At 35.3% G+C, this 25,188-nt stretch overlaps 1 pseudogene; it reads right to left on the bottom strand.

Moving 5' to 3' along the window:
* Window positions 1-23,657: 23,657 nt before the first annotated feature.
* Window positions 23,658-24,654, bottom strand: LOC114209548 (large ribosomal subunit protein uL18 pseudogene; annotated as a pseudogene).
* Between the last annotated feature and the right edge of the window lie 534 nt (window positions 24,655-25,188).

Raw genomic sequence — 25,188 nt, forward strand, 5'->3', positions numbered from 1 at the left:
GAGAATGCACAGCGTCTATGCCCTCCTCTCTCAAACAGGATTAGCTTCTTATAATTGCCCAGACTTTTTAAAAGGGACTCTGTGCAGGGTTGCTTAATGTGGATTTTCCATTTCAGACTTGAAACCCCGTGACAGATTGTTAAACTGCCCCTTCCCATCTCCCATTCGCTTCTTTGTACTAACCTCATGATGAAGTAATAAGGCTAGTCAACAGACTATATTTTGAGTACAGCACTGTTATACACACTTCATCATAATATGCATATTTTTCTATATTTTGCTTTTTGGCCATTTAACATTATATCTTGGAGATCTTTCAATGAAAGTCCAAATTTAGAGCAATCTGTAGACCACATGAAACTGAGTAGGAAAAAAAAACCTTGTTTTTGTGAAGTGCTAAGACATTTCAGGCTGTTTATAATACAATATTACCTAGTAAAAGCTGACTGGTACTTTTACTGGTAATTTCTACTTGTATTTTACTAACACCATCTAGAATTAATCATTGTCAGTTATCTTTCCCTTAGAACAAATAGAATTAATGATATGTTTCACTGCTTTATTTGTTCAACATTGTTATTTATATCCCACGTTTTCCTTATGAATTCTTTTTTCTTTTTCTATTTTGCTAAAATACATTGTAAGGTAACCCTTTCAGAGGAAGTCTGTGGGTAGTAAACAGAATTCTTTAGTTGTCTTAAATTGTTGAGATTTTGCCTTCACAAACATGATAGTTTATTTGTGCAGAAGTTCAGAGTTAATGGTTCTCAGGACTTTTGAGCTATTACTTCTTTGTCTTCTTGGATTTGGCATTGTCAGTGAGAAATCTGATATCAGTCTTGTTTTCATGCATTCCTTATTCCAGTATTTTGATTTAGTATTTATTTGGATTTTTTTTTTAGGTATTTCTATATTCTCCTGAGGATTTTTTGTATGCTAAGTTCTTGTATGTTTGGTAAATATGTCAGTTGCTGTTAAGCTTGAAGGATAATTCAGCTATTTTAAATGATTAGGTGACACTATTTTCTTATAATCTTGTAGGTATGTCTTCCCTGACTCCTGGCATGAGGAGTAGCTACAGAGAAGACTGAAGCAACCTGACTTTTCCCTGTATACATCGCTCCCTTTTCTATGTGGATGACCATATACTTCTTTCTAAAGGTAAATTCTAACATGTTCTATCTTAGTGTCTTTCGTTCTTTAAACAAATTTTCCTAAGACATTTGGGAAGTAGAATGTTCTTCAGATATGTAGATTAAAACTTTTCTAAAATATTTGAAATTTAAAAATATTCATGTGGTTTTTGCATGGTTTTCAGTTCCATTCTTTATAAATTCTGCTACACTAGGGGCACCTGGGTGGCTCAGTCAGTTAAGCATCTCTGACTCTTGATTTTGGCTCAGGTCGTGATCTCAGGTTCATGAGATCAAGCCCTGCATGGCATGGAGACTGCTTGGGATTCTCTCTCTCCCTCTCCCTCTGCCCCTCCTTTCCTGCTCGTGCTCTCTAAATAAATAGGTAAATAAGTAAAATTCTGTTTCACAAGCACTAAGTATATATGTGATAGATCTTCAGCCTTCAGTCTAGCATTTTCTTCATAATCATTTCTATATATTTATTATTTTCCATTATTCTTTATTTATAATTTCATCTATCCTCTCAACATGTACCTGAATGTGATTTTAAGTCATCTTTATCCTATTTTTAATTGTTTTTAATATAGATTTTTTTTCACTTTTTTTTTCATGTTATTCCAGTGCTCAAATGGCTCCTTTTATCTTCTGCTGTCTTAGCAATTTATTTGCCTTTCTTGTGAGCTTTTCTTTTATGGACAGGTAATGTCTCCTGAATTTATTTGAGGCCATGGAGACTTATTTGTCTGAGCTCCTAATCTTTTGGGCTCTTGCAATGTTTTTTCTTTGCCTATCTGCTTTTTATTTTCCCTCTGTGCTTTTCTTGGAGTGTATATACATACTTTAAAATTTCTTGTTCTTCTGCTTTTAATGGATCAAATTATTCAAAGAATATAGTTGGGGAAACTGAGTAGAGGTGGAGTTGATGTGAGTAGGAACACTGCAGGTTTAGAATTCTCATCTTAAAAACCATCTTAGAAAACCTGTGATTTCCTTTGTCTTGGGCACTTCTGATCTCAGCTTTCAATGTCCTAGCAATTTTTATACTTATCAAGTGCTTTATGTCACAGCTCTGCTGCTGAGATCAGGTGATGTTCAATAACTGTGTGGTCTTGCCTTCACTCCTTTTTATCCATCCGTGAACAGTCTAGGTTATAGACCAGAAAAATAACACATCAGCATGGTCATCCATTCTATTTTACTTCCTCTGTGTCCCTGTCAAGTTTACAGTCTCTGTTACCTTTGTTAGTCCTCTTGTCCTTCCAAATCTTGTTGCTCATTTAGGATAGAATTATTAGCTTTTAGGCAAGTGTTTCTTGTTCACAACTTAAGCCTATACCTGCCTATTCCTAATGTCCTCCCTTGTTTTGGTCTAGATTTCTAGAGGCAAACATACCTCACATTTTGTAATTTAATTGAAAATTAAGATTTTTCTCTTTGCATTCTTTTGGATGTTTTTAGTTGGCTTCATGGAGTTGAGAGTACAATAAAAAGAGACATTCCTCCATCATCTTCAACTGAAAAACCAAAACACCTTTGAAAAGGTTGAATTGACATGGTGAAAAATTGACATAATTTTTGTTGATATGAATTACAAAAATGCTTAAGATACAGAGCCAACAAAGCTTGTTGATACATAGAATATAGAAGCCAGAGAAAATGGAGTTATGAATGACAGTCATTATATTTTCTTGGTTTGAGATACTATGAAGACCATGGTGCTACTCATGTGATGCAGAAGTCTGGATGGCCAGACTGCTATGGGAAACTGTATTAAAGGTTCCATCTTAAACGTATGAACACTGAGAAATCTTTGAGATATCCAGGTGGGGATTTCACATATGCTCTTGGATATGAGTCTGGAGCGTAGGGAAGAGGTTGGGGTTTAATATGAATTTGGAATAGGATAGCCTAAGTATGGTAGTTAGAGCCCTGAGAATGGGTAAACTGATCTTGGAGTTTGTATAGATAAAGAGTAGAAGGCAAGCTCTGAGGAACTCTGATGTTTAGAGGTCAGTTATTATAGAAAGAGAAAGGAGGCTGAGGTAAGAGAACACCATGTCTCTGAAGGCAAGACGTGATACAGTTTTAAGGAGAGAGGAGTCAACCATATGGAATGAGTCTGAATGTTGGAGTAGAATGAAGAGTTCCCGTTGGATTTGGCAACATGAAACTCACTAATGACCCTGACAAAAGCACCTTCAGTATATTATTGGGTAAGGAGCTGATATTGCAGTGGCTCAAATTAGCAAGTTAGATGAAAGTGAGGAAGCAAAGAGAAAGGTGACATTTTTAAGAGGTTTACTTGTGAATAGTTGACTGTTTTGTAAATAGGTAGCGAGATGTAGCATCAAGCCTTTTGTTTAATTTTAACATGATACTAGAGCATGTTTGTATTCCACTAAAAATGATACACAGAGGGGAAGAGATTAATTATACAGGAGAGTATTGGAATTACTGACATTGTATAGATCTTGAAAAGGTGTGAGGGAATTTGATCTAGAGCCAAGGTGAAGGGTCTTTCTGTGGAGAGATGCGTGGTCATACCTCTTATTGAGAGAAGATGGAAGATGAGGAATGGGTGTTAATGCAGAAAGGTTTTTTTAATTCAGTGGTAAGAAGATGATGAAATTTCTTTCTGATAGCTTCTGTTTTCTCTGCAAAATTTGAGGGGAAGTCATCAGATTGCTGAGGGGGAACCATTTTGTGAGGCTTGCGATAATGACGGCATTAGAAATACTTTCATTGTTAAGAACTCAAAACATCTGCCCTGTTACACTTGATATATTTAAATAATTACTCTATATTCAAGGATTCTTCTTCTAGAAAATAGTTAATGAAACTATAAAACAAAGCTAAATCCTACTGATACAATACTGTATGAACTAGGGCTTATTAGCGTATCCATTTTACAGATTAAAAAACTTGGCCATACAGATGTTAAATTATTTGCTCAATGTGGCACAGCTGGGAGATGAGACAACTGGAATTCAATGCAAACTGTCTGATCTCAGAGCTTGTGCTGTTAATCACTAGAATGTATTGCCTGTACTCTTCATAAAATTTAAGACCACATGTACACACAATAAAAAGATTTTTTTTTTTCATTACGGTCCTTACCTCTGCTTCAGAAGTCCTCCTAACACACTTGGAGATTCTGAACTTGTAGATTCTGAATAAAATGAACACCTCATTTCTACATTACTAAAGTCAAGAGTCAGAAATAAAACTATACATTCTAACCTTAGCATTTTCCATACACATCATGAATTTTTACTTTTAGTCTTTAATAAACAGGCAGTGATGAAATAACTAGAAATTTGGCAGAACTCTGTATTGTATGTTGTGAGTGTGTGTCTTTATGAATAATCTCTCCTCTCAATCTGATGTTAACATTTCCTTTTATGAACATGTTAATTTTTCTACATGGTGGTTTCCTTTCATTTTTCAATAAGTCAAACACAAGAATGCTGAGATTTGACAGAGTAGCTATATAAAGCAGAGAAGAACAAAAAGGTGCTTGGCATTGAGTTAATGAATTATATTCAAAAGAACTCTGAAAGATGTTGGAATAATGTGGGTGTGTTATTCATTGATTTCTGTTTATTTCTCTTGTTTTTCTTTGCTTAGAAGAGCTATCTGCAATTTAGATGAAAAAGTTTCATTTGACATTTCAATTATTAAAGATAATTTAAGAGTGGATAGCAGATCTTTAGCTAGAGAGAGGAAAGGCAATAAAAAGAAAGAAGCCATTATCAGGGAGGGTTAAGAAAAGGAAACTGACAAACGTTTCTGTGAGTCCTACATTTTCTAACATATTGGTCATTTATTATAAAATTTTATGAAAGGGGCGCCTGGGTGGCTCAGTCATTAAGCGTCTGCCTTCGGCTCAGGTCATGATCCCGGGGTCCTGGGATCCAGCCACACATCAGGCTCCCTGCTCAGCGGGGAGCCTGCTTCTCCCTCTCCTACTCCCCCTGCTTGTGTTCCCTCTCTTGCTGTCTCTCTGTGTCAAATAAATAAACAAAATCTTTAAAAAAAAATTTATGAAAGACGTTTGTATTATTATCCTGTTTTTTGGAAGAGAAAAGTGAAACTTCATAAAAATGTATAATTTTGTTTTGGGTGAATGGTATATTAATTATGTATACCACATAAAATTGATGTCTCTCCCTTTTTTCTGACATTCTTCTTGCTTACTTTGATTCAGGAAGTCTTGGTTGTGGAAGGGTTACTGCTGACCTATATTGGGAAAAAATTGAAAGGTAATAATTAAAATTCAACTGGAAATTAACCATGGAATGAAATTCATCCTGAGATTTTAGTATCTTAATGTATTATCCAGTTTTTAAGATCCTTTGTTGGGAGAAGAGAGAGTGAACATTGGGCACACTATTGAAGGAAAGAACACAAGATGTAGTGCTTGACTAAAGGCTAAAATTCCAAATTTGCTAATTTTATTTTTCTTCTTGGTAGAGTGGCTCTACCTGAGAGCTATGCTAGCCTAGATCACAAGACCCAGTATATATAGGGCTTAAGAATAAAGAGCCTTACATCCAAATTGGTAAGGAAGAAGTAAAACTTTCACTTTTTGATGACATGATACTATATATAGAAAACCTTAAAGACTCCACCAAAAAAAACACTAGGACTGATCAACAAATTCAATAAGGTCACGGAATACAAAAATCAATGTACAGAATCTATTGCATTTCTATACTCTAATAATGAAGCAAGAGGAAGAGAAATTAAGAAAACAATCCCATTTACAACTGTACCAAAAATAATAGAATATCTAGGAATAAACAAAACTGAAGAGGCAAAAGACCTATACTCTGAAAACTGTAAACAATGATGAAAGAAATTGAAGACAAAACAAAGAAATGGAAAGACATTCCATGCTTATGGCTTGAAAGAACAGATATTGTTAAAATGTCTATATGGTCCAAGCAATCTACACATTTAATGCAATCCCTATCAAAATGCCAACAGAATTTTTCACAGAACTATAACAAACAATCCTGATAGTTGTATGGAACCACAAAAGACCCCAAATAGTGAAAGCAATCGTAAAAAAGAAAAACACAACTGGAGGTATCACAATTCCAGACTTCAAGTTATATTACAAAGCTATAGTAATCAAAACAATATTCTACTGGCACAAAAATAGACATAGATCAATGGAACGGATTAGAAAACCCAGAAACAAACCCAAAATTATACAGTCAGTTAATCTTTGACAAAGCAGGAAACAATATCCAGTGGGAAAAAGACAGTCTCTTCAACAACTGGTGTGGGGGAAACTCGACAGCTACATGCAAAAGAATGAAACTGGATCACTTTCTTACACCATACACAAAAATAAACTCAAAATGGATTAAGCATCCAACTATGAGACCTGAAACCATAAAAATCCTAGAAGAGAGCATAGGCATGATTTCTCTGACATCAGCTGTAACAGCATCTTTCTAGATATGTCTCCTGAGAAAAGGGAAGCCAAAACAAAAATAAACTATTGAGACTACATCAAAATAAGAAGCTTCTGCACAGCAAAGGAAACAACCAACAAAACTAAAAGACAGCCTATTGAATGGGAGAAGATATTTGCAAATGACATATCTGATAAAGGGTAGTATCCAAAATGTATAAGGAAATGATACAACTCAACACACAAAAAACAAATAATCCAATCAAAAATTGGGCAGAAGGCATGATTTGACCCTTTTCCAAAGAAGACATACAGATGGGGGCACCTGGGTGGCTCATTTGGTTAGCTGTCCAGCTCTTTATTTCAGCTCAGGTCATGATCTCAGGGTTGTGGAATCAGGCCCCAGTAGGGCTCCGTGCTTGGCTTGGAGTCTGCTTGTCCCACTCGCTCTGCTCCTCCCCCTGTTCGTGTATGTGTACTCTCTCATTCTCTTCCTCTCAAATAAATAAAATCTTTTTTAAAATACTTAAAAAAAGACATACAGATGGCCAACAGACACATGAAAAGATGCTCAACATCACTCATCATCAGGGAAATGCAAATCAAAACCACAAGGAAATCTCACGTCATACCTGTCAGAATGGCTAAAATCAAAAAGACAAGAAACAACAAGTATTGGTGAAGATGTGGAGAAAAAGTAACCCTTGTGCACTGTTGGTGGGAATGTAAACTGGTGCAGCCACTGTGGAAAACAGTATGGAGTTTCCTCAGAAAGTTAAAAATAGAACTACCCTATGTTCCAGTAATGGTACTGATGGGTATTTACCCAAAGAATATGAAAACACTAATTCAAAGGAACACATGCACCCCTATGATTACAACAGCATTATTTACAATAGCCAAATTATGGAAGCAACCTAAGTGTCCATCCATCAATGAATGGATGAGGAAGATGTGGTTCTATATATACAATGGAATATTATTCGGCCATGAAAAAGAACGAAATCTCGCCATTTGCAACAACATGGATGGATCTAGAGAGTAAAATGCTAAGTAAAATAAGCCAGCCAGAGAAGGACAAATGCATACGATTTTACTCACATGTGGGATTTAAGAAACAAAACAAACAAATGAAAAAGAGAGAGAGAAACCAAGAAACAGACTCTTAACTATAGGAAAGAAACAGATGGTTATCAGAGGGGAGGTTGGTGTGAGGGTGGGTAAAATAGTTGAAGAGGATTAAGAATACACTCATCTTGATGAGCACTGAGTAATATATGGAAGTGTTGAATCACTGTATTCCACACCTAAAATGAACATAATGCGGTATGTTTACTACACTGGAATTAAAAATAGAATTTAAAAAAAGAATAAAGAGCCTTAGACAATACAGAAAAGTATCATACAGTTTGCATTTTCTGAGGAAAAGGAGGAAGTCCTGAGCAGAGGTATGCCGTATCTGAAGGTGGAACTTCCTGATTCTTTGATAAGGAATTTTTTTTCTTTCAATAGAGGTAACCGTATCTTGATCACGTAATTTCACTTTGATAACACAGACATTTTCAAGACAAGTTAAAGCTTCTATGATTTATATTTTCCAAAAGTTCTCATGTAGCATTGTTATGTTTTAAGGTGAATTCATTAATTTGTTCTTGTAATCTGGTAAAACAAGAGTTGAATTTGCTTTCCAATCACAATTAAAAAAAGAAAGAAAGAAAGAAAGAAAAGGGGCACCTGGGTGGCTTAGTTGATAGAGCCACTGACTCCTGATCTAAGTTCTTGAACTCAGGTTGTGAATTCAAGCCCTGCATTGGGCATGGAGCCTACTTTAAGTAATACATGAAAGAAAGAAAGAAAAAAAAGAAAGAAAGAAAGAAAGAAAGAAAGAAAGAAAGAAAGAAAGAAAGAAAGGAAGGAAGGAAGGAAGGAAGGAAGGAAGGAAGGAAGGAAGGAAGGAGGAAGGAAGGAAGGAAGGAAGGAAGGAAGGAAGGAAGGAAGGAAAGAAAGAGAAAGAGGAAAGAAAGAAAAGAAAGAAAGAAAGAAAGAAAGAAAGAAAGAAAGAAAGAAAGAAAGAAAGAAAGAAAGAAAAGAAAGAAGAGAGAGAGAGAAAGAAAGGAAAGAAAGAAAGAAAGAAAGAAAGAAAGAAAGAAAGAAAGAAAGAAAAAGAAAGAAGAAAGAAAGAAAAAGAAAAAGAAAGAGAATAGAGAGATTTTAATATATCTAGAACTATTTACAACACTTTTTTTTAATTGCCTTTGGCCTCACTTAAATGTCAAATACGGCAGATATGTTTTGCCACAAGCTTAAGGTCATGGAAGCTCCTTAACCAGAGAAATGTTGAAAAAATACTGCACATATCCCCTTTCAAGAATGGGTATTAGAAAAATCAGGGGACTAAATTTTCAGTGATTCCATTTTACCCCTTACCAATATTCTTGATCTTGAAATGTGCTGCTTAAAGTTGAATGCCTCTTTTGAGAGTCAGAATTTTCGGCAAGATCCTAACCAGCAGAGAGAAGGAGCCTCCTTCTCACTGGTAATGAAAATTATTTTCCTGAGTCAATAATGTATATTTCTAACTGATGATTCTTAGATTAATGAAAGTTTATGACCCAGAAGATAGGAAATGCTTTAAAATGTGACATAGCGTAAAGAAATTCAAAATATTATCTAAAATTCTTGCATATTCTAGAAGCAAGATTGGCTCTGTATCTTAGAGACAAATACTATTAGGAAAGAAGAGATTTTTTTCTTTTGGATTCATGTTCTTTATGAATTCCAAAATTCTTTTAATTTAAACTATTTAAACTATTTCACTTATTTTTATAGCAATCCAGGGAAATAAATATGAACTGGCATTATCACAGATAAAGAAATCAATTCTCCCCACAGTTCACTGCTTTGAGGTAAATCACCTTGTCAAGGAGATGGTAAGAATTTGATGGCAGCTGCAGAGCACCAAATGTTTGATGTACTTCCAGAAGCCTCAGTTCATATACTTTCTTGTCTCTGATTTATTGAAGAATAAGATATAAGTAGTCTGAAGATCAAATAAGCAGGACTGAAAATAAAGGGCCGGAAGAAAACGATTACATCCTAGAAGATGAGCCTTGGGAGGAAATGGATGATTAGATTTCATCTCCTATCCTAGGGTCATGTCTCTGCTTCTTCAGTAATTAAACTGTAGGCTAAAAATTTGAAGAAAGGAGAGAGAGAGAAAGAGAATACTCACATTATAAAAGTTGAGACTGGCATCTGTGATAAATTATTAATTAATTTAATTAAAATACTAATTTAAAACATCTGTAAGAAACATTACCTCAATTTATGTTCATGACAGTGGGGATTTTTTTTTAATGTCTACATTCTTTCTAATAAACTGTTGGAAGACTTAAAAAAAAGAAGCTTTCGCTTTAGATAACATATTGCCTTTCTCCAGAAAAGAACGCTGTCTTCCTCTGCCTGGGGAGATGATAATCAGACTGGCACACTGGCAATCAATGTGAATTCATTAAACAGGAAGTAAACAGGTGTTTCAAAAATTCTCTCTATTTATAAATACTTTCAACATGAAATAGTTTTGATGTTCAAGATTGATAAAACAAACAAACAAATGAAACAAGGCAAGCAAACAATGGAAGTATCCTGTGGGAAATACATTTTCCACCACAGAGTATTTTGCCCTCTGAAATTCTTCTGACTGCCCAACTCTCCAAGGTATGTAAAACTTCTCTTAGCTAATGCCAGCCTTTACACATTGTTTATTTGCTGCTTTTTTCTTGATTACCAAAATAAACATGCTGAGTGTAGAAAAAAATGGGAGAAAAAAAATAGAAGCACTTAATATTTGAAAATTATTCTCGGGGCGCCTGGGTGGTTCAGTTGGTTAAGCGACTGCCTTCGGCTCAGGTCATGATCCTGGAGTCCTGGGATCAAGTCCCGCGTCGGGCTCCCAGCTCAGTGGGGAGCCTGCTTCTCCCTCTGACCCTCTCCCCTCTCATGCTGTTTCTCTCTCTCTCTCTCAAATAAATAAATAAAATCTTAAAAAAAAAAAAGAAAATTATTCTCACTCAGCTATAACCAACTTTAATATTTTGTAGATTATTATTTTCTGTTTTTCTCCCTGGTTATTTTTTTCCCAAATTGCAATGAAATGCAGTACCTTTGTGTATTCACCTTCATAAGTACACACACATGGAAACTCACATAAAAACAAAAATATAGTGTGAGGTTTTTTTTCATTTTATATACAGTGATAGCATTCATGTTTTTGTGACAGCAGTGTATTGCATTAATTTGTAGAGATCATTATCATTCTTTTTTACAGTTTGTAGCCACTGATATAAGCCTAACTTAATACCCAATATCTGTTTCTTTCTAATAGAATCCCAATTTTATTGACAGCAGCAATGTGCCCAGCTGCAGCAACAAAATCAACTAAATTTACCAGTGTCCTTTGCAGTTTACATAGCCATTGACACACTCCCGGCCAATGAGATGTAGATATCTACAGGGGTTTCAGAGGAATTTTGTTTTCTCAGTATGGGTCCTGCCTCTACCTCTTTATCCTTTTCTTCCTTCCCATTGCCTTAAAATATGGACAAAATGGCTGGAATGATTCCACCCTGAAAGTTAAGCGAATCACCAACATTTTGCTCTTGACATTCCATGCGTGCAAATTTCTACTCATTTGCTAAGAATGAAACTGAGCCCTTATCTTACATCATACACAGAAGTCAACTCAAAATAGAGCAATTACTTAAACACAAGACGTGAATCCATAAAATGACTAGAAGAAAACATGGGGAAAAAGCTTTTTGACATTGGTCTAGTCAACGATATTTTGGAATTGGCATCAAAAGCACAGGCAACGAAAGCAAAACTAAACATTTAGTGGGACTCCCATCAAACTAAAAAGCTTCTGCACAGCAAAGGAAACCACCAACAAAATGAAAAGACAACTTACTGAATAGGAGAAAATATTTGCAAATCATGTATCTGATAAATGTTGATATCCAAAATATATAAGGAGCCCACATAACTCAGTAGCAAATCATCATCATCATCATAATACACTTACAAAGTGGTCAGAGGATTTTCAAAGAAGAAATACAGATGGCCAACAAGTACCTGGGAAGATGCTAAACATCACTAATCATTAGGGAAATTCAAGTCAAAATCCCAATGAGATATCACCTCATCCCTGTTAGAATGGCTTTTATTTAAAAAAAAAAACCACAAAATAATGTGTTGACAAAGATATGAAGTAAAGAAAACCCCTGTGCACTGTTGGTGGGAATGTAAATTTGTACAAATTTACATCTTTCTAGATGCACATTCTGAGCCTGTCTCTGGAAAACAGTATTGAGTTTCTTCAAAAAATTAAAAAATAGAACCACCACATGATTCAACAATTCTGCTTCTGGGTATTTATCCAAATAAAAACACTAATTCAAAAAGTTCTGTGCATTCTTCTGTTCATCGCAGCATTATTTTACAATAGCCAATATATGGCAACAACCTAAATGTTCATTGAATGATGAATGGATAAAGAAATGTGGTATATATAATAATGGAATATTACTCATCCCTAAAAGAGAAAATCTTGTCATTTGTGACAACATGGATGAAATTTGAAGGCATTATGCTAAATAAAATGAGTCTGAAAAAGACAAATACTGTATGATCTTACATTTATATGTGAAACCTAAAAAAAAAGAAAACAAGAACAAAAAACAATAACAGCTCGTGAATATAAAGAACGGATTCGTGGTTGTCTGAGCCAGGGGAGGGGTGGGGGGCAAAGGAATGAAGGGGGTCAAAAGGTATAAATTTCCAGTTATAAAAATGAATGAGTCATGAGGATGTAATGTTACACTAAGTGAAGTAAGTCTGACAGAGAAAGACAAATACTCCATGATGTCACTTATATGTGAAATCTAAAAAAAGCTGAATTCCTAGTAACAAAATGTAGAATGGTGGTTACCAGAGGTTAAGTAAGGATGGGGGAAAAGGAAAGCTATCAGTCAAAGGGTATAAACTTTCAACTGTAATGTGACTTCTGGAGACCTACAATACACAGCTTAGTGAATATAGTTAACGTATTGTATACTTGAAATTTGCTGAGTAAATCTCAAGTGTTCACCCACACACACAGATAACTGTATGAGGTGATGGTAATATTAATTAGCTTGATTGTGGTAATGATTTCACAATGTATGTGTATATCAACACATCACGGTGTACATCTTACATATGTATAATTTTTATTTGTTAGTCATACCTCAGTAAGTTGGAACAACAAAAACCCTAATTTTGTGAAGCCACTGCTTACTTAACAGTTGTTACAACTGAATGCACCTCTTGTGATATATGTAATGATAAGAATGGAAGCACCATATTTTAATAGAATATATGCAATATAGAGAATAATAAAATTAGGATGCACTATTTAAAAATAGTGGATGTGTCATAAATTATTTAAACATTCAACAGGTAAAGGGCATTTAGAATATTTTCAGTGTTTTGCTATTACAACAGTGATATGAAGGGATTATTTGTACATATCTATGCCGGTCTACCTTTTCTACCATTTTTTTACCATTTTGCATTCTTTGAGGTTTTTTGGATCAAACTTTTGTTCAATCTGCCATCTCACTAATTCATATTTTATCTAGGCTTCTTCTTATTCTTAGACCATTATTATGTGTTTTTAGATTTGAGCATTTATTTGTGAGTTTATATCTCTGTGTATGTATCTACATTCATTAAATATTTTATATATATTACAAAAATATGGAACACTACATCAAAAACTAATGATGTAATATATGGTGATTAACATAACATAATTAAAAAAAAAACAAATACACAAAAATCCAGGGACACACCAGACAATCAATACGCAAATAGTGGTCAAGATCATTGCCTCTCAAAGGTTGTGACTTTCTTGGGCTATGAAGATCTTTGGGGATGGTGCTTGCCTGTGCTGCCCGTGGTTTGTCTGTCCTTACAGCTGTGGTTCTTGAGATTTTTGTGAAATATAGGGAAACTCCCATGTCAAAGCTAAAAACTGAGCTCTCAGCTACATCCTGTTCATCTCTCTTAATCCTGTTTCCTTTGCTCCTTATCCTTCATTGAGCATCCCAACGCTGCCACCTGCATCCTCCAACAAATGACATTTGGAGTCATATTCACTGTGGCTGTTTCCACCATTTTGGCAAAAAACCATCACTGTAGTTCTGGCTTTCAAAATCACACCACCAGGGAGAAAGGTGAGGCAGTGGTTACTCTTAGGGGCACCCAATTCTGTCACCCCCATCTGCTCACTGATTCAAGTGACTTTCCGTGTAGTCTGGTTGGGATCCTCTCCCCCTTTAGTTGACCTAGATGCACATTCTGAGCCTGTCTTCCATATCACTGTGTGCAGTAAGGGCTCTGTCATTACGATCTACCTTTCCTTAGGATATTTGGGTTCCTTGGCTCTTGCAAGCTTCACCTTGGCTTTCTTGGACAGGAGCCTGCCTGACACTTTCACTGAAGCCAAGTTCCTGACATTCAGCATGTTGGTGTTCTCTAGTGCATGGATCACATTCCTCCCTGTGTAGAATAGCACCTAAGGGAAGGTCATGGCAGCTGTAGAGATCTTTTCTATCTTGGCTTCCAGTGCTTGGTTACTAGGATCCATCTTTGCCTCAAAGTGCTGGAATATTCTCCCAAAGCCAGATAAGAATACCTTGCCAGGATTAAGTGGTAAAACAAACTCTAGGGTAGGGGCGCGTGGGTGGCTCAGTCAGTTAATCAGCTGACTCTTGATTTTGGCTCAAGTAGGGGCTCTGTGCTCAACCTACTTGAGATTCTCCCTCTCCTGCCCCTCCCCCCACTTGCACTCATGCTCTCTCTAAAATAAGTAAATAATAAAATCTTTTTTAAAAAAACTCTAGGGGAATGTAAATATGCTAAGGCTGTACTTCATGGATTTCATCAAATATTTAGAAAGGCTGAAAATTAAGCAATACTTGAGCATTCTCTCCCCACACCTTGCCATGGATACATAAATGTTCTAACATTATTTTCCCCAATTTGAAATGTCATGGTTATTATAAACTAAATTCATATATATAAATTTGCATTCTGGATTCACTATTCTTTCATTGATTCTTTCCCTGAATGAAACCACACTGTGTTAATTTCCTGGATTACATAGCATTTTCCGACAGCTGATAGCACCTGCTCTTAATTGTTGATCTTTTTCAGTTATTTTATGCTTATTCTTACAGATTTTCTCTTTGATTTGACTTTTTGAATTGTCTTGGCAATTTCCATAATACATACTAATAGATTTGGATTACAATCATTTTGAATTTAAAGATTAAATTGTGGAAGAACTGACCCCTTTGCAATAAAGTTTCCCACTTGGGAATATACTTTATCTCCATTTTCATTTTCATTTTATTTATTAATGTTTTGTTATATTTTCTGACTGGTTATTTGGGTTGTTAAGTAATGTATTGTTTCTTATACATTTCTTGAGCTTGTTGGTTCCAATTAATTGTAAGTTGATTCTCTTGGACATGTAAGGTGCAAAAATTAATATAATAAAATGTTTCTGCTTAAAAAAATCCAGGGATGCAAAAAATATATATTATAAAAATAATATAAAGATATAAAATATTTATATGGAATAGATAATATGTTAAATAATAGTAAGTATTATATATATTTATATTTAAGGTCTAAGCACCAAAATAGTGTTTTTTTAAAATATTTATTTATTTATTTTAGAGGGAGAGAGAGTGTGAGCAGGGGGAAGGGCAGAGGGAGAGAGAGAATCCTCAAACAGACTCCCTGCTGAGTGGGGAGCTGGATGCGGGGTTCAATCCCAGGACCCTGAGATCATTACCTGAGCCCCAAATCAAGAGTCAGTGGCTCAACCAACTGAGCCACCCAGGGTCCCCCAAAATAGTTTATTTTAAAGAAATACATTTCTTTTATTATGAATAAGAAAGACTTTTTAGGATATTAATTTAGGATATTTAGGATATACTTTTAAGGATATTAATTCTATGTTAAGGATATTAATTTTATTTATTTGTAGTTTTATTCTGTTTTTCTCTGATATATCTATTTAACTGTAATGTTAATTTTCATATAATTTAGGTTTGGCAGTTACAACCTCCTCAACCCCTACCAGCCTTTCATGTTTCCTTCTGAATACCTGAAAATTCTTAGAAAATTCTAGACTGCAGTTTAAAAAGCAAGAAACATTTCTTTGGTTTACATAATGGTCTCTGAAGACTTTGCTGTTAATGTAGATTTTTACTACTATACACTTATCTTTGCTGCAGGTAGATAGTGATGATACCTGGGAGCAGGCATAGCTTATGAGTCCCTGATTTTCAGGATTCTGGCTCCTTGAAGCTTCTTTGTGTTTGTGAGGTATCTGTGACACTTATCATATTCATTGGCTCAGTCTGGGTGTGTCTAGTGTGAAAATATCCACTTCACAAAGCTGTGCTCTTTGGTTTATTGGCAAGGGGATAGAGTGGGGAGTTCTCAGAGTCCGTTGTTCAGACAGTAGAGAAAGTTCAGCCAAAATGTACATTTCCCTCATTACCACTGAGGTCAAATATCTTTTCATACATTTTATTAACCAGTAGTATCTACATTTTTATGAATTATATGTGTGTACTCTTTACCCCTCTCATATTGTGTGTGTGTGTGTGTGTGTGTGTTTTTAAGTGATTTAAGGGAATTTTGCCTACTTTATATATTAAAAATACTTTCTCCCTATGTCATTTGCATTTCTCAAATCATTTGCTTTTTTCTATTAAGAATTTTTTAAATTTTATTGTAACTTTTTCTTTAAGATTTTATTTATTTATTCATAAGAGACAGAGAGAGAGACAGGCAGAGGGAGAAGCAGGCTCCCCGCCGAGAAGGGAGCCCGATGTGGGACTCGATCCCAGGACTCTGGGATCATGACCTGAGCCGAAGGCAAACGCTTAACGAATGAGCCACCCAGGCGCCCAAAATTTATTGTAACTTAAATGTGTTACTTTCGGGGTGCCTGGGTGGCTCGGTCCTTACATCTGCCTTCGGCTCAGGTCGTGATCCCAGGGTCCTGGGATCAAGTCCCACATCGGGCTCTCTGCTCGGCGGGAAGCCTGCTTCTCCCTCTTCTACTCCCCCTGCTTGTGTTCCCTCTCTCACTGTGTCTCTCTCTGTCAAATAAATAAAATCTAAAAAAAAAAAAAAAATGTGTTACTTTCATTTCTGGCTTTTTCTTTTTCTAGCTTTTGCTTTTTGAAGATGTTTAAGAAAGCTTTCTTTTGGGGCACCTGGCTGGCTCAGTCAGTAGAACATGTGACTCTTGATATCAGGGTCATGAGTTCAAACCCCATGTTGGGTATAGAGATTACTTAAATAAATACATAGATGGATAGATAGATAGATAGATAGATAGATAGATAGATAGATAGATAGATGATAGATAGATAAAAATTATATTTTAAAAAAAGAAGGCTTTCTTTCACCCAGGGTTATACATGCAGTTGAATATTTTATCTCCAGTAACTTTTATTTCAAAACGTAGGTCTTAATAAGTCCTGGGGATATAATGTACAGCATGGTAATTATAGTTAATAATACTATATTACACATATGAAAGTTTCTAGGAGAGTAGATCCTTAATGTTCTCATAACAAGAAAAGAATTTTGTAACTAGGTATGATGACAGATGTTAACCAAACTTAATGTGGTGATCATTACATAATATATACAAATATCAAATCATTTCATTGTACACTTGAAGTTAATATAATGTTATATGTCAACTATACCTCAGTAAAAAAATAAAAATTCAGATCTTTAATTTTCTTGGAATTTAATTTGATAAATGAAGTAACAAAGGAAACATGTTAAACATTTTTTCTGAATGGTAGTTGCCTAAACTTTCTGTATTGACAAGACCATAATATTCCCAATGTCTTCTGGTGCCATATCTATCATAAACCAAGTTTCCATATAATTATGAATCATAATATTGTGGACTTGTTAATTCTGTTTTGTTTATTATTTAAGCCTCAAAAATTCTTTAATTTTATAATTTTCTGTATAGAAATCTTGCATTTTTCCTTAGTTTTATTCCTTGATATTCAAGTTCTTGCAGCTATTTTGAATGGATAAAAATTTTTTTCTAATGTTTGTTGCTGACATATAGAGATGTACTTGATTTTGTTAATTGATCTTTTGTCCTGCAAATTTCCTAAAATTACTTAATTCTAATAATTATCTGCTAATAGTAATACTACTAATAATTTATAATTTATGATATATAATTTATAACTTATCTACTAATAATTTAGCTCCTTTTTTTAGTTCTATATGCACAGTCACATGGCCTGTAATGTTAACAGTTTTATCTCTTCCTTTCTAATTCTTTTGCATTTTATTTTTTCTTGCCTTATTAAACTAACTGGGCCCACCAGTACAATGATGAACAATGACAACATTGGGTACCCTTGTCTAATTCCCAATCTCAGAGGGAAAACTTCTAACGTTCACCATTGTGAATGGTTTTTTATGTGGATCTGTTAGTAGATATCCTTTATCTGATTAAAAACTTGCCTTTATTTTTTAGTTTGCTGAATGGCAAATATTAGAATATAAAATACATTAGAATGGATGTTGAGAAAATGTTTCTTCTGCATCTACTGAGGTGATAGTATGATATTGTTTCCTTGGTTCTGGTCATGTGTATGAACAAAATGATTGGCTTGGGGTCAGTAAGTCAACCTTGCATTCTTTGAATAAATCCTAGTTTGTCATAGGGTCCTGGCAGGAAAGCGATGACCCAGTGAAATTGAATTTTGAAGATAGTTAAGTAAAAGGGTGGTTTAAAAAGATACGGACTAGAAAATCAAAACACCACAAGAAATTTAATAGTGAAGCCCTGTTACTGTCCCTAGGCCTGCAGGCATGAGTGTTGAGAGTAGTTACAGAACTGGAAGAGAGTTGCATACAGAGGGATGCCTGTTAGAAGCTGGAGGAATTCATAAACCAGCCTTAGTCTCCTTCTTTCTTCCAATCTCTAACTATTGCTCATCAGCAGCCAAATCCAGATGAAAGCTTAAGGGAAGAGAAGGGCACTAATGCAGTCCTTGTAAGTTATTCTTCCATTGTACCAAGTGGGGTGGATCTGAAAGAGCTACAAAATATGTCAAGTATGGACATGGGTTGATCTTTTCATTTACTTCTGGATTCAATTTTTGTTTTTACATTCAGAAGTGAAATTCGCCTTGAGATTTCCTGTCTTATAATTACTTTTATACTGGCCTTATTTTTGTGTGTTTGGTATATTTCTTTTTACTGAGGTGTAATTAACATATCGTGTTATTATGTTCATTTTCGGTGTGCAACATATTGATTTGTCAATTCTATACATTACTCAGTGCTCATCACAATAAATGTAGTCACCATCTGTCCCCATACCACACTATTGCAGTATTATTGACTATATTCCCTATGCTGTATTTTTCATCTCTGTGACATTTATTTTATAACTGGAATTTTGTACCTCTTAATATCCTTTATTTGTTTCTCCCATCTCCCTACACCCTTCGCCTCTGGCAACCACCATTTTTTCTCTATATTTAAGAGTCTGGTTTTTGTTTGTTCTTTTGTTTTGTTTTTTAGATTCCACATATAAGTGAAATTATACGTTGTCTTTCTCTGTCCGACTTATTTCACTTAGTGTAATACCCTTTAGGCCCATCCAAAATGTCCCATATGGCAAGATCTCATTCTTTTTTATGTTTATATACACATCTTTTTTTTTTTCAGGGCAGTTTTCTAGTCATACTTTATTTTCCTGTTTTTGTCTTTTTTTAGTTTTTATTAAATAAAAGGAACAGAGAGAGGGGGCCTGTGGTTTCTCAGGGCTGTAGGGGAGAGCCACAGGCCCCCCAAACCCTCTGTTCAAGGTGCATTGTGCAGTGAGCTTGAGGTGTAAGCTGGGTGGACAGGGCAGCTGGTAGTGCTAAGAGAGTCAGAGGTTGGGATCTATGACCCATCCAGCCCTCCCAGGAAGACTCAGTGGGCAGTATATACACATCTTTTTTATCCATTTATCTGTGGGTGGACACTGGATTGCTTCCATACCTTAGCTACTGTAAATAATGCTGTTAAACATAGGGGTGCATATGTCTTTTATAATTAGTGTTTTCATTTTCTTTGGGTAAATACCCAGTAATGGAATTGCTAGATGATACGGTATTTCTGTTTTTAATTTTGGGGGAAATCTGCATACTGTTTTTCCACAGTGGTTGCTCCAGCTTACATTCCCACCAACAATACACAAGAGTTTCCTTTTCTGGGCACCTGCACCCCAACATTTATAGCAGCAATGTCCACAATTGCCAAACTATGGAAAGAGCCCAGATGTACGTCAACAGTTGAATGGATAAAGAAGATGTGGTATTTATATACAATGGAATACTATCAGCCATTAAAAAAAGATTGAAATCTTGCCATTTGCAACAACATGGATGGAACTAGAGGGTATGATGCAAAACGAAATAAGTCAATCAGAGAAAGACAGTTATCATACGATTTCACTCATATGTGGAATTTAAGAAATAGAGGAACATTGGGGAAGGGAGGGAAAAATAAAACAAGACAAAATCAGAGAGGGAGACAAACCATAAGAGACTCTTAATTACAGGAAACAAACTGATGGTTGCTGGAGGGGTGGGGTATGGGGATAGGGTAACTGGGTGATGGGCATTAAAGAGGACACATGATGTAATGAGCACTGGGTGTTACATGATGAATCACTGACCCCTGTCTCTGAAACTAATAATATACTATATGTTAATTGAATTTAAATCAAAAAAGAAAAAAAGAGTTCCCTTTTCTCCACATCCTCACCAACATTTGTTATTTCTTGTCTTTTTGATATGATATGCTGTCCTTATTAAATAGGTTGGGATTTTAAATATTTTTCTCTTCTCTCACAAAGTGTTTTTAAGATTCATGTTATTTCTACCTTAAAAATTTTTAGAATTCACTGGTAGAGACATCTTATATCAGTTACATCTTTTTTTTTCATATTGGTCTGAACAAGGATTTATCACTTACCAATCCTATCAAAAAAGATTATTTCAAAAAAAAAGATTATTTCATTAATCTCTATTCATTATTTTCTTCCTTGTCCTTTATCAAGGTTTAATCCTCTATTCTGTTTCCTTTGCATTGAAATAGATGCTTAGCTCACTGAGTTTGAATTTTATTTCTTTTCTAGTATGAATTTCAGTATGTAAATGTGCTAGTTTATCTACATAAGTTTTGATCTATAAGATTCTTTTTATGCCCTATCTACCATTTGATTCAAAATATTTTTCATTTTCATTCTTTGACTCATAGGTTATTTCAAAGTTGTTTTCTTCTTAATTGCCAAATATATGGACTTTTCTTTCTTTTAAAATACACTTTTTATTTGTTTTTTTTATTCCTAGCCTAATTGCACATTGGTCAGAGAGCATACGTATGAAATACGTACAATTTCAGTCCTTTGAAATTGTTGAGATATGCCTTCTGACCCAGCATGTGGTATTTTTTTCTCAATGTTTTATGTGTGCTTGAAAAAAAATGTTTATTCTACAGTTTCTGTTTACAAGATTCTTTATGTATCCACTCAGTCCATTTTTTTATGGTATTCAATTTGTTGTATTCTTAATTTTTTTCCTTGATCTGTCAGTTACTGAGAAAAGTGTGGTTCACTGTCAGGAATGAGAAATGTATCCTTGTGACTGAATTTATTTCTCTTTACAGTTTAGTCAGTAAAATACATGATTTTCTTTAGTTTTTTCCTAACTTATTAGTATAAATTTGTATATATTGTTCCATAATTTCCATAAGTTTAAATGGAAAGGCTATGGAATACTTTCATTTAAATACACAAGAATAAAATTGCAAAAAAAAGGAATAGAATTACATGTGATTATAATAAACATATATGATGTTAAATATCTTGTTCCTTTAGAGGAAGAGGCATTGAAACAGCCATTATTAATGTGTCCTTTACTGATATGTTGCCAAAATTTCTTCCATCCTAGTACATGTCATTTTGCAAATGATTAAGAAATTAATTACTCTCCCTTAACCTCTGTCCTAAGGTAAATGCCACATTGATTGAGAGGCTTTGATTTGGCTTATACTACTTTCTCAGTCACATCATATGTGGTTTTATACAATATTGTGTTCTTTTTGACATTATACTTACCTATTAGAAAGGTCGTAAGGGTGGAAAAGATTAATAGGATTTGAGGCTTCAGGTTTGCCATGTCTTTGTGCAGTCTTAACCTGTACTTTCATGGAACTGGAGCATAATTAATGCTTCCTCCGATTTATGATTTCCACTGCTAGGAAACTACGAGAAAGTGCTCTTGCCTGGTAGCACTCTCTTGTCTGTCTGTAGATATGTTGAACAAGAAATATAGATTTTTTTCATAAATTCCATCTTTTGAGATTTGTTTGTAGTATTTTAGTTGCTACTTAATAAAACATATGTTACACCTTGACCCTAAAGCCAAATTTGAATACCTGCTCTCATTGTATGTCTGTGGGGTATCAAAATGAAACAATTTCAGCTTTTGACCTTTGGAGCAGAAAGCAGTTCTATTAATTAACTCTTACTGCATAACTATATTCAGAAAGGGACCTTCTTCACTGCAATGACAGGATATTAAGCTGGAAAGCATGAAAATAGCTTCAAAATGTAGCAAGAGACCAGGGCTGCCAAGGATGGGCAGACACTTACACCTACTAACCCACAAGAGATAACTTTGGCCTTGAGAGAACATTGCTGAATGTATAAATGACACATCAATGGGAAAACTGTTGACAGAGCAGTAACCATCATCCTTGAACTCTTTCCTCCACCAGAACAATTTTATGGTTTCTTAGTCCTTCATCGTTGTAAATGATTCATAAACCTCTTGAATAGAAGTAAGATCATCTGGCTATTATAAAATTACATAAAAATATTTTACTCAAAGGCAACCAGACAGATTACATGCCAGACAGGACTATGTGGTAAAAATGCACTATCTACTCACTCCTACACAGCCACTCTGAGAGATTGTGGGAGAGTACAATGTAATATTCAGGTACCCTTTAAGGAATAAACAATGAACATATTATCATTAGGGAAGTTTAGCCTCGTGTGAGATAACTTTTTTTAATTATTTATCCTCAATATTTCCATAAGAATTATCTTCCTAAAATGTATTGAGTTATCCTATTTTACTATAGTATTCATTCACTTGCCCCCAAGAAATAAGTTCAAAAGCTTTTAATTTGACATTCAAGGCTCTTTATGATATGACCACAAGTTATCTCTCCAGCCAAATTTTCCATATTTCCACTCTGTATTCTGACCTAGAATTCTGTGGTATTTTCTGTTTCCCAATTATGTCAGGCAATTCTCTATCTCCTATCTCCTTATACTGGCCATGCTCCTGTTTCAATCTGCAATGCTTTCCCCAGTTCACTTAGAGTGAAAAATCATGGCATTGCTCAAATGAAGATTTCTTCTCTTTGAAACCTTACTGGATTCTCAGAATGCATTTTTCCTTGCCCCTGGCTCTCACAGTACAGTACTTGTATTTCCATTTGGTGCTCATTTCACTGTCTCTCCCAAAGATTTGAAGGTCACTGTGGGCAGTGTCCATGAGTAATTTATCTTACGTTTCCAAAGCTTGGCAATAACTAGCATTTATTTATTGGTCATTCTGTGCAGGATGCTATTTGCTTGAGATACAAATATGAAAAGACAGTATCCCTTGTCTGTATTAGGTGCTTATTAAATATATGTTGAGTGACTGAATTACACAGGAGGGTTCTTAGTTCTCTGTTGCTGACAATAAGTTCCCATCATTTTAAATAGTGTATGGTTGTAGAAAATCTAATAAACAGAATGAAGGAAGTTATTTTTTAATACCCCATTTGGAAGTTCTCTTTTTTTTCAACTCCTCTGCTTTTTTATTTCAGGTTATTTCCAACAGTTTCATTAATAAAAGTTTAACACAGACAGCTGCTTGATGAATAAGTTTATTATTGTCTTTATCTGAAAAATCTTCATAGAAAATTGTGGTTTGGTTTATTAATTCTCAGCAGCCCGCTCCTGAGCTCTAAGGAAGCTTGCCTTCTTCTGAGCTACCCAATCTTTCTTTTGGGCAAGAGACATTTTGGGACGGTTCCACCTCTTCTTTTTAACTTCTTTCTTAGGCTTCTTCTCATAAACTGGATTCTCTCGTATAGCAGCATGAGCTTTCTTATACATCTCCTCCATCATGTCTGGAGTTACGTTGTTCTTTATGTTATTGAGAGAATTGTTTCTTGTAAGCATCTTCATCTTCTTCCATTAGGTAATGCATATAATCTACAACATTCTGACCCATGATGTGCTTTCAATGTACTTCTGCATTGAATTCCTTGCTTTCTGAATCATAACCAGGGAATCGTTTGGTACTGTGAGGGATAGACAAGCCTCCATTCACTGCTCCCTTGAGGGCCCCAAAAACTTTATTTCCAGTAGTAGTACTGGGAAGCCCTGCATCCAAATAGCAGGTGAAGGCACCAGTTTGACCATCAATGCTTTCCACATTGTATTCATCTCCAGTCACTTCCACTCGGCCTTCATAGATCTTGTCCATGCCAAACCTATTTAGGAGCCTGTGGGCCAGCAGCAGGCCGGTACAATATGCTGCAGCATAATTTGTCAGGCCAACCTTCACACCATACTTTGGGAGTTCATGGGCATAAGCCACACAAACTATCATATCTCCTTCTATGCGGGCATAAGCAATCTGACAAATGATATCTCTGTTGGTTACACGAACTATCATCCTGTATTTAGGTGTGTTGTACTTATTTTTGTCTTGAATTACCAAGCGTTTCCAGGCATAATAATCAGTTTTACCCTCTCATCATCTTCTAAATTTCACTTGGTATCTCTTGAAGTAAGCCTTATTCTTGACAACCTTAACAAACCCCATCCTGTGGAACAGAGACCAGCGTCCGAGGCTCGCCACAGACCAGCAGGCCCCCCCATTTGGAAGTTCTTATGAAGTAAATAAGTGCAGTCAGGATATTTCACAACGGAAGAACATTGGATCACTAACTTAGAAATTCCCCATTGCTGGGGTGCCTGGGTGGCTCAATCGTTAAACGTCTGCCTTCGGCTCAGATTATGATCCTGGGGTCTTGGGATCGAGCCCCGCATCGGGCTCCCTGCTCAGCAGGAAGCCTGCTTCTCCCTCTCACTCCCCCTACTTGTGTTCCCTCTCTCGCTGTGTCTCTCTCTGTCAAATAAATAAATAAAATCTTGAAAAAAAAAACTCTTTAAAAAAAAAAGAAATTCCCCATTGCTGCTTTATAATTTAACAAGTAAAATAAGCTTCTCATTTGGCCTGAGTGTTAAAGAACAGAATTTTGAAGGCTTTCTATAGGGATGGCTGGATTCTGTCTGTCCCATACATAGTATGAAGGAGGATTTATAAATCTTAGCATTTGTAGAGTTTTTTAACTGAGGTTATGATCACTATTCACATTATCCTGAAAGCT

This window comes from Eumetopias jubatus, unplaced genomic scaffold (assembly GCF_037043125.1).
Source record: "Eumetopias jubatus isolate StellerSeaLion01/CBP00866 unplaced genomic scaffold, mEumJub1_p1.0 scaffold_5, whole genome shotgun sequence".
Taxonomy (NCBI): Eukaryota; Metazoa; Chordata; class Mammalia; order Carnivora; family Otariidae; genus Eumetopias; species Eumetopias jubatus.